At 38.3% G+C, this 16,023-nt stretch overlaps 1 protein-coding gene across 11 annotated transcripts in view; it reads right to left on the minus strand.

Annotated features, from left to right (window-relative positions):
- TTBK2 (tau tubulin kinase 2) overlaps nucleotides 1-16,023 on the minus strand; it is a 183,122-nt gene that overhangs the window by 108,160 nt on the left and 58,939 nt on the right. The window contains exon 1 of one of the 11 annotated variants that reach the window (XM_024349143.3): nucleotides 1,899-1,953. The exons of the other annotated variants lie outside the window; for them this stretch is intronic. The gene's annotated coding sequence lies outside the window, so the exon portion shown is untranslated. Of the gene's footprint in view, nucleotides 1-1,898; nucleotides 1,954-16,023 lie in introns of those variants that run through there. 11 annotated transcript variants of the gene reach the window in all.

Consider the following 16,023-nt stretch of genomic DNA (forward strand, 5'->3'; position numbering starts at 1 on the left):
GCCATGCTAGCACGTTAATCAAACCCAAGGAGGGGGGAATCAAGTGAGCCCCAGGTTGCAGCCAGTCAGAAGTACAGTTTAAGCCATTCTAATGGTGTGCAGTGGTATCTCACTGTGCATTCTCCTAATGTTTAGTCATGTTAAACATCTTTTCATGAACTGATTTAACACTCTATATCTTCTTTGAAGTACCTGTAAAAGTTTATTATATATTTTTAATTGTTTGTTTTCTTATTGTTGAGTTTTCAGAGTGCTTTATATATTCTGAAAATAAGTCCTTTGCAGGTGATTTGCAAATATTTTTCTTCCACTCTGTAACTTGTCTTTTCATTCTCTTCATAATGTCTTTTGGAAGCAAAGTTTTTAATTTAATGAAATCCAAATTATCAATTTTTTAATTTTATGAATCATGCTTTTGTTGTCATTTGACAAGCTTCTTGCCTAAACTCAAGTTACAAAGATCTTCTCCATGTTTTCTTCTAAAAGTTACACAGCTTTATATCTCACATTTAGATGTGTGGCACATCTTAAGTAAATTTTTGCATAATGTGTGTAGTTTAGGCGGAGGTTCATTACTTTTGTAAAAGGATGCCTGATAGTTCCAACACCAAGACTATTCGTTTTCCACCGAATTGCCTTTGCAACTTTGTAGATTATTATTGGCCTTCTTTGTGTGGGTCAGCCTATGTCCAAAATCTCTATTTTATTCCACTTGATCTATATGTGTATCCCTTTGCCAATACCACAGTCTTGATTATCCTAGTTCTGTACTAAGTCTTAAAATCATATAGTTTCTTTGCTTATATTTTATATTTTTAGACAGGATCTCACTTTGTCACCTAGGTTGGAGTATGGTGGCACAATCATAGTGCACTCAAACTCCTGGGCTCTGGCAATCCTCCCATTTCAGCCTCCCGAGCAGCGGGGGACTACAGACATGTACAACCATGTTGAGTTTATTATTTTTTTTCTTAGTTTATAGAGATGCGGGTCTCACTATGTATTTTTTAATTGACAGAAATTATACATTTTTATTGTATAAACATGATGTTTTGAAGACATGTATACACGATGGAATGGCTCAAACTAATAACATGCCTCACAAAGACAACATTTTTAATAAGAATACTTAAAATCTATTCTCTATGTGATTTGATTTTTTTCCCAACATTCTTCTTCTTTTTCAACATTGTTTTGGCTACTCTAGGTCCTTTGCCCTTCTATATTAACTTTAGAATCAGCTTCTCTATAACTACAAAAAGTACTGCTGGGATTTTTATTATTATTTCATTAAATCTATAGATCAATTGGGGAGAATCAACATCTTTACTATAGTGAACCTTCCAATTAATGAATATGGTATGCCTCTCCATTTATTTAAATCTTTTATTTCTTTAATCAGGGTTTTATAGTTTTCAACATACAGAATATATACATATACTTTTTTTTTTTTTTTTTTTTTTGAGACAGAGTTTCACTCTTGTTGCCCAGGCTGGAGTACAATGGTGCGATCTCAGCTCACCGCAACCTCCACCTCCCGGGTTAAAGCGATTATCCTGCCTCAGCCTCCCAGGTAGCTGGGATTACAGGAATGCACCACCATGCTCGGCTAATTTTGTATTTTTAGTAGAGACGGGGTTTCTCCATGTTGGTCAGGCTGGTCTCGAACTCCTGACCTCACGTGATCCGCCCACCTAAGCCTCCCAAAGTGCTGGGATCACAGGCGTGAGCCACTGTGCCCAGCCCAGATCCGGCATATATTTTGTTACATTTATACACTATGTATTTCTTTTGGAGTTACTGAACTTTTTAAAATTCAGTTCTCAATTGTTCATTGCTAGTACACAGAAATATGGTTGCTTTTTGTGGCCTGATCTTGTATCACTTGCTAAACTCACTTATTCTAGGAAGTTTTTATGATTCTTGGGATTTTCTATATAGACAATCATGTCATCCACAAACAGGAACAGTTTTATTTCCTCCTTTTCAGTCTGTATGTCATTATTTCTTTATATATCTTTGCTGCACCAAACTCAGTCTCATTCTGGATTGCTGATGACACAAATGTAAGATGTTTCGATATTATCTCATAGGTCACTGAGGCTCTGTTTTTTTTTTTACATGTTTTTTCTTTGTTGTTCAGATTAGATCATTTCTACTGATCTGTTTTCAAGTTCACTGAATCTTTCATCTATCATGTCCATTCTGCTATTGAGCCCATTCAGTGAGTTTTTTATGTCTGTAATTGTACATCTTGGGTCTAAATGTTCCATTTAGTTGTTCTTTATATCCTCTATTCCCTTGCTAAGATTGTCTATCTTCCTGCTCATTCTTGTAGCAAAGTCATAATGGCTGATTTAAAGTCTTTTTAATAAAATTTAACATCTGTATGATCCTAGCATTGGCATCTATGTTCTATCTTTTTCTATATGAATTCAGATTTGTCTGATTCTTTCTAAGCTGAGTGATTCTAGGTTGTATTCTGGACATTTTGAATATTATGTTATGAGACTCTAGGTCTTATTCAAGTTCCACCAAGAATGTTGGTATTTTTGCTTTAGCCAGTAATTGACCCAGTTGAGTTCATGCTTCAAGTTCTGACTGGCCTTCTGTAGGTTGTATTTCTAATGTCAATTCAGTTTTCAAAGCCTTTGCAGTTATATTTAATGTGTTCCATAAGTACCCCACGTGGTTTCCCATTTGGGATGTGGGCAGTGGTCTATCCCATAATTCAATTCTCAAAGTCCATATATGCTATTTAGGATTGGACCCATGCATGCACAGATTGGAGGTCAGCTCAGGAGTCCAAAAGCAACTTTAGGTGGTCAGTGTCCCAAGTTCTTCCCTCTTCTACAATCTTTCATTTCACTGGGGCTCCCCTTTTCCAGTCTTCCAGCAGAACTCTGGGGCTTTACTAACACCACTCTGCAGAGTACTTCCCATGACTGTGCTCACATCAGGCAGGGCCAAGCAACAGAACGGCAGAGGGAGAAAAAAAGCAGTGGGGATTTGCCCAACTCTCTTCAGACCACAGTTCCTCCAATCTGAGAAGAAGGATCCTCTCCCTCTATTTTAGGCTCTTGCCTGCCCCCATTGAGGCCACTGCAGCCACTGTCAAGGACTGTTTGAGGCCTGGGTATAAGAGAATAAAGAAAAGAAAAAAAGAGAGAAAGATGTAGGATTTCCATGCTTTCTCTGGGCATTAGGAGACCCCTTTCCTCCTCCTTGAGTCAGAACTAGAAGACTTCTCTCGACGCATTTTCTGTCCATGTCAATGCTCACTTCCAAGTTGCAGGATACATTAAGTTCAGGCTGGGGTATACTGGAAGAAAAAAATGGTAAACTCACTGCTGGTTCAATGGTACTTTGAATTTTGGTCTTCTTCCCCAGTCTGTCTCCTACAGTTTACTTTTCAGAGTCCTCAAATAGCCACTCCAAGAATTTTGCCCAGGTTTTTAGCTGCATTCAGTGGGAGAGACAGAGTGAAGTGCGCTTACTCCATCTTATCTGGAACCAGAACCTGGACTACTGTTTTTCTTAACAAACTTTGTAGAACTCATTATTTTAAACTACTTGTATAACCTGGATCTTAATTAAAAATTAAAAATAAATCCTGTAATAATCTTATTGAGGAAGAGGGAAAAAGCAAGTTAGTAGAATCACAATTTTTTTAAAGCATATACACTTTTGGACATTGTATCTATGTGAAAAAAAGTGAAGTTCTTAATTGTACTTTGCTTCTTGTCTTTGAATCTTGTATGACCTGTGGACTTTTATAAATATTAGGACTATTATACATTTTTTAAAAGAAGAAAAAAAAAGCAGGAATTACCCAAAGTGTGAGAAAAAAGAAGCAGTTTTCAGGTGAGAGGCTGTAAGCCTTAAGAAACTGAAAATATGGCCAGGCGCGGTGGCTCATGCCTGTAATCCCAACACTTTGGGAGGCTGAGGAGGGTGGATCACGAGGTCAGGAAATTGAGACCATCCTGGCTAACACAGTGAGACCCCGTCTCTACTAAAAATACAAAAAAAAAAAAAAAATTAGCCGGTCGTGGTGGTGGGCACCTGTAGTCCCAGCTACTTGGGAGGCTGAGGCAGGAGAATGGCATGAACCCGGGAGGCGGAGCTTGCAGTGAGCGGAGATCATGCCACTGCACTCCAGCCTCGGCGACAGAGCAAGACTCTGTCTCAGAAAAAAAAAAAGAAAGAAAGAAAAGAAACTGAAAATAGTTCAGGATGACCAGCACTCTGGGTATAAGCCCAACATTTTCGACAGAAAAAGCAGAAGCAGCAGGCAGGGGTCGGTTCAGTGTTTTGTATTACATGTTACAGTGTGTGGACTTCACGTGAGAAAAAGAAGATTATGAATAGTTTCTACTAAAGGCTGGGGAGTGACATAACTGTTTAGTATGTTAGAAGGATCACTCTTGCAGCAAAACATTCAGGTGAATAGAAAATAAATCTTAGTGACTGAATTTAAGGGACACAGTGAGTTGCAGAACAGCATATATAGTTTGATTCCATATGTTGTTGTGGAAGGTGGGTAATGGAGGGGGATTTTATATATACATACATACATAAACATATGGATGATTATATATTATTTTAGATATATGATTTTCTATATGTGTGCGTATATATGTGTGTATATATATCTATACATAGATATATAGAGCTGATTATAATATGCATAGAACATTTCTGGAAGATACACAGGAAACCGGTAACAGTAGATAACAGTGGAGAAGAAAGTGAGGGGCTTAAAGGAAGTAGGCTTAAAGCTTCTCACTTTATTCTGTTGTGTTGATTTTCAAGTTTCTTATTGTGACCATTTACACTCTTAAAAATGTTTATTAGTGAAATGGAGGAAGGGTTTATGCACGAACTAGATATTAGTTATATATGAATGATACTAAAACAAGATAAAGTATCAACGAGCCTAACATTCAGTAGCACTGTTCTACCATATCGTTAGCACTCAAACAAGTAGTATAGATGTCCCGACACATAAGATATTACCAACTTTTTTTTTTTTTGAGATGGAGTCTTACTCTGTCACCCAGGCGGGAGTGCAGTCATGCGATCTCGGCTCACTGCAACCTCCGCCTCCCAGGTTCAAGTGATTCTCCTGCCTTAGCCACCTGAGTAGCTAGACTACAGGTATGCACCACGGGGCCCAGCTAATTTTTGTATTGTTAGTAGAGACGGGGTTTTACCATGTTGGCCAGACTGGTCTTGAACTCCTGACCTCAAGTGATCCACCCACCTCAACCTCCCAAAGTGCTGGGATTACAGGCGTGAGCCACTGCACCCAGCCATTACCAACTATGTATACATTAAGTTCACAACACAAAATAGCTTTTAATTACATTACAATACAATGGGTATAAAGGGAAAAAGTAAAATATCTTCTCCTTTTCTGACTCCTCTGATTCTAATCACCTCAGGGGCTTCTTGAGTTATATGTGATTCCAAATGTTCTTTGTGCATATGGAGCATATATAAATATGTACGTGTGTTTTCAGGCAAAGACACACATATTCTATTCCATTTCAAGGAAACAGACCTCTGCTCCTTAAAATAATCTACATGTCATTCAACAGATAGTTCTCAGAGACCTCCATACACCCTTTGGTGGAACAATGAACATCAACAAGGACAAGCAAAAAGTTACTTTAGGAGAAGAAAAATGCAGAGGATGAAATAAACAAAAGAGTAGATTATATGTTTACATAAGGTTAAAGGATAGAATGAAGGGTAAGGAGGTATCCCTAATCTTTCAGGTCCCAGTATGTAACTATTATGCCCTCCCACAAAAGGTCCCTGTGGAGCAATTTTCACAGTCTTCTATACTGGATAAACCAGTTGTCTAATCCAGAAATTACATATTTCTTCTATTCTTATGACTGGGAAAAAGGAGCAGTCATACTTTGCAGCAGTAGCTGGAGACTTCAGGGAAGTCTCCAGGCAGAACAGGTGCAGTTCCTCTCCTATAACAGTAACAGTAACAGTTACTTCTCCTGTAACAGTAACCAACTCTCAGCTTGTGCTCTGTAGCCTAAAAGGCAAAAATAAAATCCAGGACCAGTATTTCAGGGTAAAAAAAAAAATCCCTGAAAATCAAAACAAAAGCATTTCCTCTTCATGACCTATAAAGAAAAATGTAGTTTTTCCTGAATTTATATGAGGCAAGACAAATTAATTCCCAAATATCTCAACTGAGAATAAAATTGTTTCATTATCAAACAATGACATTTATTCTGGTTTTTTTTTTTTTGGTATTAGTTGGACCTCCACTCACTGTAGATGATGGAAAGGAGAAAAATTTAAAATAATTAAATAATCCTTCAATTAATTACCTTCTCATCCAAGGGAAAAAACAGAAAAACATCAGTTCTACTCAGGATGGTACACTGAAAAATGAAAAAGTACAAGAGATGATGCTGATCACTCGCAGCATAAAGAGCTAAGATGGAAAAGAAGGGCCAAATAACTTTCTATTCATCACTGACTTAAGTAGTGATTTTTAAATATAACCAACATCGTCAGATTGAACATACTATGGAGCGAACACACATAAGAATAAACAAGCACTCCTGTAATCCCAGCTACTCAGGAGGCTGAGGCAGAAGAATTACTTGAACCTGGGAGGTGGAGGTTGCAGGGAGCCGAGATGGCACCACTGCACTCCAGCCTGGGCAACAGTTCAAGGCTCCGTCTCAAAAAAAAAAAAAGAATAAATGAGAAATCAGACCTACAGAATATTTTTATTTATTTATTTACTTAGACACGGGGTCTCACTCTGTCACCCAGGTTGGAACACAGTGGCATAATTATGGCTCACTGCAGCCTTGATCTCCTGGGCTCAAGTGATCCTCCTACCTTAGCCTCTCAAGTAGCTGGGTCCACCAGCGCACATGATTACAGCTGGCTAATTTTTTTATTTTTTGTAGAGACAGGGTCTCTCGCTATGCTGCCCAGGCTGATCTCATACTCCTGGGCCTCAAGTGATCCTCCTGCCTTGGCCTTCCAAAGTGCTAGGATTAGAGGCATGAGTTACTGCACCTGGCCTACAGAATACTTTTAAAAGAAAAACATTTTGTTATGCTCAAGTAAATATTTATATACAATTAGAAGCCAGTAAATGATGTATAAACTTTTAAAGATCCTAAGAAGATTTCCTTTGATAAAAAGATACACTAAATATAAATACAGCAAGTCCTCATTTAATGTCATTGAGAGGTTCTGGGCTTTAAGCAAAACAACATGTAACGTAATTCAGTCCTTGAAAAACCTTACTGAGTTCAAAGTCATTCTGTCATAACATTGGTGAGGAAAAACAATTGGTTTTGTTATACGTTGTTTTGCTTAAAGCTGCAGTTTCCAAGAACCTACTGAGACTTAAGTGAGGACTTACTGTAATAGGAATTTTACAATATTCTGAATTCCTAAAACATTAGACCAACCTATATGCAAGAGAAAAAAAAAAAAAACCTCAAATCCTTAAACCAAATGAAAATTTTCTGGAAGATCCAAGGGACTGGCTTCCATTATAATAAAGAGTTGACTGTCTATATGACACGGTCTTGGGACTCGGAGCCTTAGTCATCCAAAGGTAACTGTCAACGAGTATTTATAGCACTCTTCAGCAAATTATTACAGAACCTCAGTATTTATTTTTCTTACTCAGAAAAAAAATCAACAATAAAGTTTATGAAGTAAACAACCAGAAATGGAATAGGTATGTTATCCTATCTTCCCACATCAATTTACAAATGTATGCTATAATTGAATATAAAGATACTTTGTGCTGTTATTTTGCCACTAAGCATAATATAAAAGTCAAGTTTAAATATACATAATCTCTGCTTTTTAAGAGGCCTACAATTTAAAAGAGAATACAAATTTATTTCTTTATTTATTTTTGAGATAGAGTCTCACTCTGTTACCCAGGCTGGAGTCCAATGGCGCAATCTCGGCTCACAGCAACCTCAGGCCTCTCGGGTTCAAGTGATTCTCCTGCCTCAGCCTCCTGAAAATTTATTTTTTTAAATATCATAACACAAGTTGAAAAGTGCACAAGATAATAAACAAGGCAAAATACAGTCCTTATTAAAACCTATTGAGAGAAGTGTGTTAGCCCAATAGCAATTAGTACCCTAGCGGTCATACTGTGGTCTCAATTGTTTCCCAATACAAGGAAACAGAGTTACTAGGAGAAACAAGGCTCCTGATTCTGAATATGGCACAGAAAAAGTTTAAGGAACATCTGAAATACTCTGCTGTGCCAGAAACCAAGGATGACATCAAAGAATACTGGAGTTATACAAGAAGAACACAGAAGCCAATGCAAAAGAGCTTCTACTGGTGAAAGATACGAAATTTAAGCTTCAAAAGGATAATGATTTCAATGATTTGAAATAAAATACAGAAAAAGGCATGAGTTCATAATGATACTCAAAACAAAAAACAAATCACTGGTCATATAAGGCCACAACTTATTTATTTATTTATTATTTATTGATTGATTGATTTACAGACGGAGTCTTGCTGTCGCCCAGGCTGGAGTGCAGTGGTGCGATCTCGGCTCACCGCAGGCTCCGCCTCCCGGGTTCACGCCATTCTCCTGCCTCAGCCTCCCGAGCAGCTGGGACTACAGGCGCCCGCCACCTCGCCCGGCTAATTTTTTTGTATTTTTAGTACAGACGGGGTTTCACCGTGTTAGCCAGGATGGTCTCGATCTCCTGACCTTGTGATCTGCCCACCTCAGCCTCCCAAAGTGCTAGGATTACAGGCGTGAGCCACCATGCCCAGCCAAGACCACAACTTATTATTCTGAAAATTGATAAACAAACGAGAAGAAAACTCAATCCCTTTATCCTGTCCTTCCTATACTAACTATATTTCAAGGGAAACAAATGATGGAATAACATTCTACTTTGTAGAATAATTCCAGTTAAGGAATTTAGAAGGAATCAGAGAATTAGGAAAACCACCATTTTGCAACCCCTAATGAAAACAATGAATGTAGGTGATAAATTCTTCCCAACAATAATAACAGCATGAATCTCATTAATCCTCTAGATCTAATTAGGAGTTCACAAGAAATATGAAGGATGGAAGAACACATTAAAAGACACCACAAGGATGCAATCAGCCATATCCAGATTTTGGACTATTTTATCAAACTAAGAACTTCATTCCTTCAACAAAAAAAAAAATGTGAAGGCAAGGGAAAAAAAAAAGTAGGTGAGAACAAACTGTGACATGGCAACAAAATATAATGCAATGTGCCTGCCTTGTATATAAATCCTAATTTGAACAAAGCCACCTGTAAAATGATATTTTTGAGACAATGGGAGAAATTAAATACTGGATAGATATGAGATGGTATTGTAAAATAACGGTTAATTTTGTTAGGTTTTCAATACCACTGTGTTCACATTATTAAGAAAAGAATCACTTTGGGAGGCCGAAACAAAAAGAACATTTGAGGCCAGCAGTTCAAGTTCTCAACATAGTGAGACCTTGTCTCTACTTAAAAAAAAATTTTTTTTATGAAAAAAGAAAAAGAATCCCCTAATGTAAACTGTGGACTTCAGTTAATAAAAATCTAATGCCAGGCGTGGTGGCTCACACCTGTGATCCCAACACTTTGGGAGACTGAGGCGGGGGATCACCTGAGGTCAGGCATTCAAGACCAGCCTGGCCAACATGGCAAAACCCTGCCTCTACTAAAACTATAAAAATCAGCTGGATGTGGTGGCACACACCTGTAATCCCAGCTATTCAGGAAACTGAGGAAGGAGAATCTCTTGAACCTTGGAGGCAGAGGTTGCAGTGAGCTGAGATCACGCCACTGCACTCCAGCCTGGGCAACAGAGTTAGACTCTGTCTCACCAAAAAAAAAAAAAAATCTATCAATATTGGTTCATCAGTTGTAACAACTGTATCACAAGAATGCAAGATGTTAATAATAGGGAAAACTGGATGGGAAGTCTGTATACAGGAACTTTGTACTTTCTACTCAATTTTGTGTAAACCTAAAACAGTTCTAAAAAGTAAAGTCCAGGGCCAGGTGCAGTGGCTCATGCCTGTAATCTCAGCACTTTGGGAGGCCAAGGCAGGAGGATTGTGTGAGGCCAGGAGTTCAAGACCAGCCTGGGCAATATAACAAAACCCCATATCTACAAAAATTTTTTTAAAAAATTAGTTGTGCATAGTGGCATGTACCTGAAGTCCCAGCTTCTGAAGAGGCTGAGACAGAAGGATTGCCTGAGCCCAGGAGTTCAAGACTGCAGTTAGCCATGATTGTGCCACTGTACTCCAGCCTAAGCAACAGAATGAGAACCTGTCTAAAATAAAGAAAAAAAAAAAAAGTCCATTCATTAAAAGAAAGAAAAACTGAGAACGTGGGTTTCCTCTCCAACGAGTCTCTAATCCATTCTTAAAACTGGTCACCTGAGGAAATTCTACAGCCTATTATTTTACTTTTCAACAATACAGATCCCTCAAATTTCCCTAATGCTTAACACAGCTACTTCTAATACGTTCTTACATAAAAACTTTCATACAATTTTTTTTTTTTTTTTTGGCAATGGATAAGTGGCAAAAACTTTCTATGCTCTAGTAAGTACAAGTTAATGGGGCCAGGCTCTGTGGCTCACATCTGTAATCCCAGTAATTTGGGAGGCTGAGGCAGGTGGATCACCTGAGATCACGAGTTCAAGACCAGCCTGGCCAACATGGTGAAACTCTGTCTCTACTAAAAATACAAAAATTAGCCAGGCATGGTGGCACATGCCTGTCGTCCCAGCTACTAGGGAGGCTGAGGCACAAGGATCACTTGAACCTGGGAGGTGGAGGCAGCAGTGAGCCGAGCTCACAGTCCAGCGACAGAGCAAGACCTTGTCTCAAAAAAAAAACCCAAAACAACAACAACAACAACAACAAAACCAAAGTTAATGGATTCAAAAAATCACCAATCATCAACTAAGCTCTCACAGGCAAAGTAATGTCTGCCAAATTTTGATACATCTCCAAACACCCCCTACCCCATCTCCACAGATTCTCTGACTAGAAACTAGGAACACAAATCTATAAAACAAAGTATATTTATCTATAAAGAATATTTTCATTACAAAAACAAAGGAGCCCCCATTTGTTAGACAGAGATACAGACTCAAAAAATTATATGATGTCTATAATTTATTTTAAAGTACTCCAGAAACGTGGGGAAAAAATGTTGAAGGGGTAGGATATATTTGCAACAATATTGGCCAAAATGCTGATACTTATTAAGACTGAGCTGAGTTTTGGATACATGAATGTTTATTATATAATTCTATTTTGGTACATATTTAAATTTTTCATAATAAAAAATTAGAGTAAGGGACTTCATTTCCAGTTCCACAAGTGAGGAACATGGAAGCTGCCATGCCATTCTATCAACAAGTACAAAGCCGAACAAGTGAAAAAATCACCAACTCTTCTTAGAGCAAACTGCTGCCTCCAAAATTGGAAAGAGAGATGGGCAGACACTGAGAGTTATGACATACCAGAGCAGAATCATACACGGGAACCAGTGCCAGAGTAGAAAAACCTGAATTGCAACTGACAGATTGCTGGAGGCTAGGTGTCAACAAGCCCAATACTTTAAAACTTCAGGGGTACCTAGTCATAGGTATGTTCCCTGAAATTTACAGAAATATTAGACAGAAGTCATGCTTTTGTGAGTTTTACCTCCAGGAGTTCAACTAGTTTTTTACAGCATATATAGGAGAAAAATTCTCTCATGCTTCCAGCAGGGAGAAGAGAAAAGGAACCATTTTTAAATATGCCACAGCATTCTGTTCTTCCTAACAAGGTCTGCCCTCAGGAGAAATAAGTTAACTACACCTAACCTGCTGGAGTTTGTTTTATTTATTTATTTTTATTTAATTTTAATTTTAATTTTTGTATTTTATCAGGCAGGGTGTTACTCTGTTGCCCAGGCTGGAGTGCAGTGGCATAATCACAGCTCACTGCAGCCTTGACCTTCTGGGCTCAAGTGATCTTCCCACCTCTCAGCCTCCTGAGTAGCTGGGACTACAGGTGCACACCACCATGCCCAGATAATTTTTTGTATGTTTTGTATAGGTGGGATTTCACCACATTGCCCAGGCTGATCTCAATCTCCTGGGCTCAAGCAATCCACCCACCTCAGCCTCCCAAAGTGCTGGGATTACAGGCATGAGCAGTGCACCATACCTGGCCTGGGGTTTTATTGAAGCCTAATTGATCTGGCGGAGAGGAAATACCCAAATGCAACCCATTCTAACTATCCTGTCTCACCTAATGGGGTGCGGGGGGACTAGAAGCACTTAGGAGGTGCTTCACAGTCCAGAAGTATAGGCACACTAAAAAACTGAGAACTAATAATAGGACTATGGAATGCCTCCCCTCTCTCCACCCATTACCACATTACTAACAGTCTATTTTTGGCATTTGCTTTTATGCAGTACATTATGTCTAGCCATCAAGAAAAATATACAAGGAATACTAGAAGGCAAAAAAACACAATTTGAATAGAAAAAGCAAATAAATATCAGAACCAAACATGGCAGGGATGTTGAAACAATCAGATCAGGAATTTAAAACAACACTGATTAATATGCTGAGGGCTCTAATGGATAAGGTAGACAGCATGCAAGAAGAGGTGGGTAATGTAAGCAGAGATGAAAATCCTAAGAAAGAACGAAAAGAAAACACTAAAGATCAAGAACACTGTAACAGAAATGATGAATGCCTTTTATAGGCTTATTAGTAGACTGGACACAGCTGAGAAAAAAAAAAAGTATCTGAGCTTGAGGATGTATCTACAGAAACCTCCAAAAGAGAAAATCAAAGAGGACAAAGACAAAAAAAGAAAACAAAGAAACAGAAGAAAGGATTAAGGACAACATAAAAGACATAACACAACCATACACAAAGGGAACACCAGAAAGGAAAGAGAGAAAGGAACAGGTAACTATATGAATCAATGACTAAGAATTTCCCCAAGTTAATATCAAACACCAAACCACAAATCCAGGAAATTCAGAAAACGCCAAGTGGGATAAATGCAAAACAAACAAACAAACAAAAAACCCCAAAAACCTACATCTAAACATACTATTTTCTAGCTATCAAAAATCAAAGATAAAGAAACAATTCTGACTCTGAAGAAGCAGTTTGAAAAAAAAGAAAAAATTCTGAATGAAGCTAGAGGGAAAAGAAAAACAAGCCTTACCTATAGAGGAACAACAACAACAACAACAAAAATTAGCCAGGCACAGTAGCTCATCCCTGTATCCCAACACTTTGGGAAGTCAAGGGGGTTGGATCGCTTGAGCCCAGGAGCTCAAGACCAACTGAACTCCTTGAGCCCAGGAGTTCAGTTCAGGCAATAGTGAGACCCCATCTCCACAAAAAATTAAACCTTAGCTGGGGTATTCTTTCTTTCTTTTTTTTTTTTTTGAGATGGCATTTAGTGCTACACTAAATGCCTTTACGCTCCTGTTGCCCAGGCTGGAGTGTAATGGCGGATCTCGGCTCACTGCAACCTCCGCTTCCCAGGTTCAAGCGATTCTCCTGCCTCAGCCTCCCAAGTGCACCACCATGCCTGGCTAACTTTTTGTATTTTTAGTAGAGATGGGGTTTCACCATGTTGGCCAGGCTGGTCTTGAAGTCCTGACTTCAGGTGATCCACCCGCCTCAGCCTCCCAAAGTGCTGGGATTACAGGGATGAGCCACTGAGCCTGGCCTAAAGCTGGGTATTCTTATATCAGACAAAACAGAATTTAAACCAACAACAATCAAGAAGGACAAAGAAGGGCATTACATAATGATAACAGGTTCAATGCAGTAAGACTTAACTATCCTAAATACATATGCACCCAATATTGAAGCATCCAAATTCATAAAACAAGTTCTTCTTGACCTATGAAAAGACTTAGCCCCACAATAATAGTGGGAGACTTCAACAGCCCATTGACAGCATTAGACAAATCATCAAGGCAGAAAACTAACAAAGAAATTCTGGACTTAAACTTGACACTCAACCAATTAGACCTAATAGACATCTACAGAATACTCCACCCAATAACCACAGAATATACATTCTTCTTATCTGCACATGGAACATATTCTAAGATTGGCCACATGCTAGGTCATACAGCAAGTCTCAATAAATTCAAAAAATCGAAACCTAGCACTCTCAGACCACAGTGCAATAAAAATAGAAATCAATACGAAAAAGATCTATCAAAACTACAAAAATACATGGAAGTTAACCTAGTCCTGAATAACTCATGTGTGAACAATGAAATTAAGGCAGAAATAAAAAAAATCATTGAAATTAATAAAAATAGAGACACAACTTACCAAAATATTTGGGATGCAGTTAAAGCAATGTTAAGAGGAAAGTTTGTAGCACTAAATGCCTTTATCAAGAAGTCAGAAAGATCTCAAATTAACAATCTAATATCTTGCATAGAATAGAAAAAAAAAGAGAACAAACTAATCCCAAAGCTAGCAAAAGAAAATAAATAAATAAAATCAGAGAAGAATTGAACAAAATTGAGACACAAAAATCCATACAAATGATCAATGAAATAAAGAGCTAATTTGTCAAAAGAATAAACAAGATTGACAGCACTAGCTACATTACCAAAGGGGGAAAAAGAGAAGATCCAAATAAGCACAATCAGAAATGACAAGGATGATAACTGATCCCACGGAAGTACAAAAGATCCTCCGAAGTTATTATGAACACCTCTAAGCACACAAACTAGAAAATCTAGAGGACATGGATACATTCCTGGAAACACACAAACTCCTAATATTAAACCAGGAAGAAAGTGAAAACCTGAACAGACCAACAACAAGATTCAAAATTGAATCAGTAATAAAAAACCTACCAACCAAAAAAAGCTCTGAACCAGACAGATTCACAGCCCAATTCTACCAGCTGCACAAAGAACTGGTATCAATCCGACTGAAACTATTTTTTTAAAAAAATGAGGATGAGTGGCTCCTCCCTAATTCATTCTATGAAACCTGCATTAGCCTGATACCAAAATTTGGCAGAAACACAATAAAAAGAGAAAACTTCGGGCCAATATCCATGATGAACACAGACACAAAAATCCTCAACAAAATACTAGCAAACCAAATCCAGCAGCACATCCAAAAGTTAATTCACCATGATCAAGTAGGCTTTATTCTTGGGATGCACAGTTGGTTCAACACATGCAAATAAAAAAATGTGATTCACCACATAAACAGAATTAAAAACAAAAACCATATAGTCATCTCAATTAGATGCAGAAAAAATTTTTCAATAAAATCCAACATTCCTTCATGATAAATACCCTCAACAGACTAGGCATCAAAAGAACATATCTCAAAATAATAGCCATCTATGGCCAGGCGCGGTGGCTCACGCCTGTAATCCCAGCACTTTGGGAGGCGGAAGCAGGCAGATCACCTGAAGTCGGGAGTTCCAGATCAGCCTGACCAACATGAAGAAACCTTGTCTCTACTAAAAATACAAAATTAGCCAGGCGTGGTGGCGCATGCCTGTAATCCCAGCTACTCGGGAGGCTGAAGCTGGAGAATCGCTTGAACCAAGGAGGCAGAGGTTGCAGTAATCCGAGATCACACCATTACACTCCAGCCTGGGCAACAAGAGCAAAACTCTGTTGCAAAAATAAACAAATTAATTAATTAATTAATAAAAATAATAGCCATCTATGACAAACCCACAGCCAACATCATACTGAATGGGTAAAAGCTAGAATCATTTCCCATGAGAACTGGAATAAGAGAAGGATGCCTACTCTTACCACTCCTACTCAACATAGTACTGGAAATCCCAGCAAGAGGAATCAGGCAACAGAAAGAAATAAAAAGCATCCAAATAGGAAAAGAAGAAGTCAAACTATCTCTCTTCACTAACAACATGATTCTACACCTAGAACACCCTAAAGATTCCACCAAAAG

This window comes from Pan troglodytes, chromosome 16 (genome assembly GCF_028858775.2).
Source record: "Pan troglodytes isolate AG18354 chromosome 16, NHGRI_mPanTro3-v2.0_pri, whole genome shotgun sequence".
Taxonomy (NCBI): domain Eukaryota; kingdom Metazoa; phylum Chordata; class Mammalia; order Primates; family Hominidae; genus Pan; species Pan troglodytes.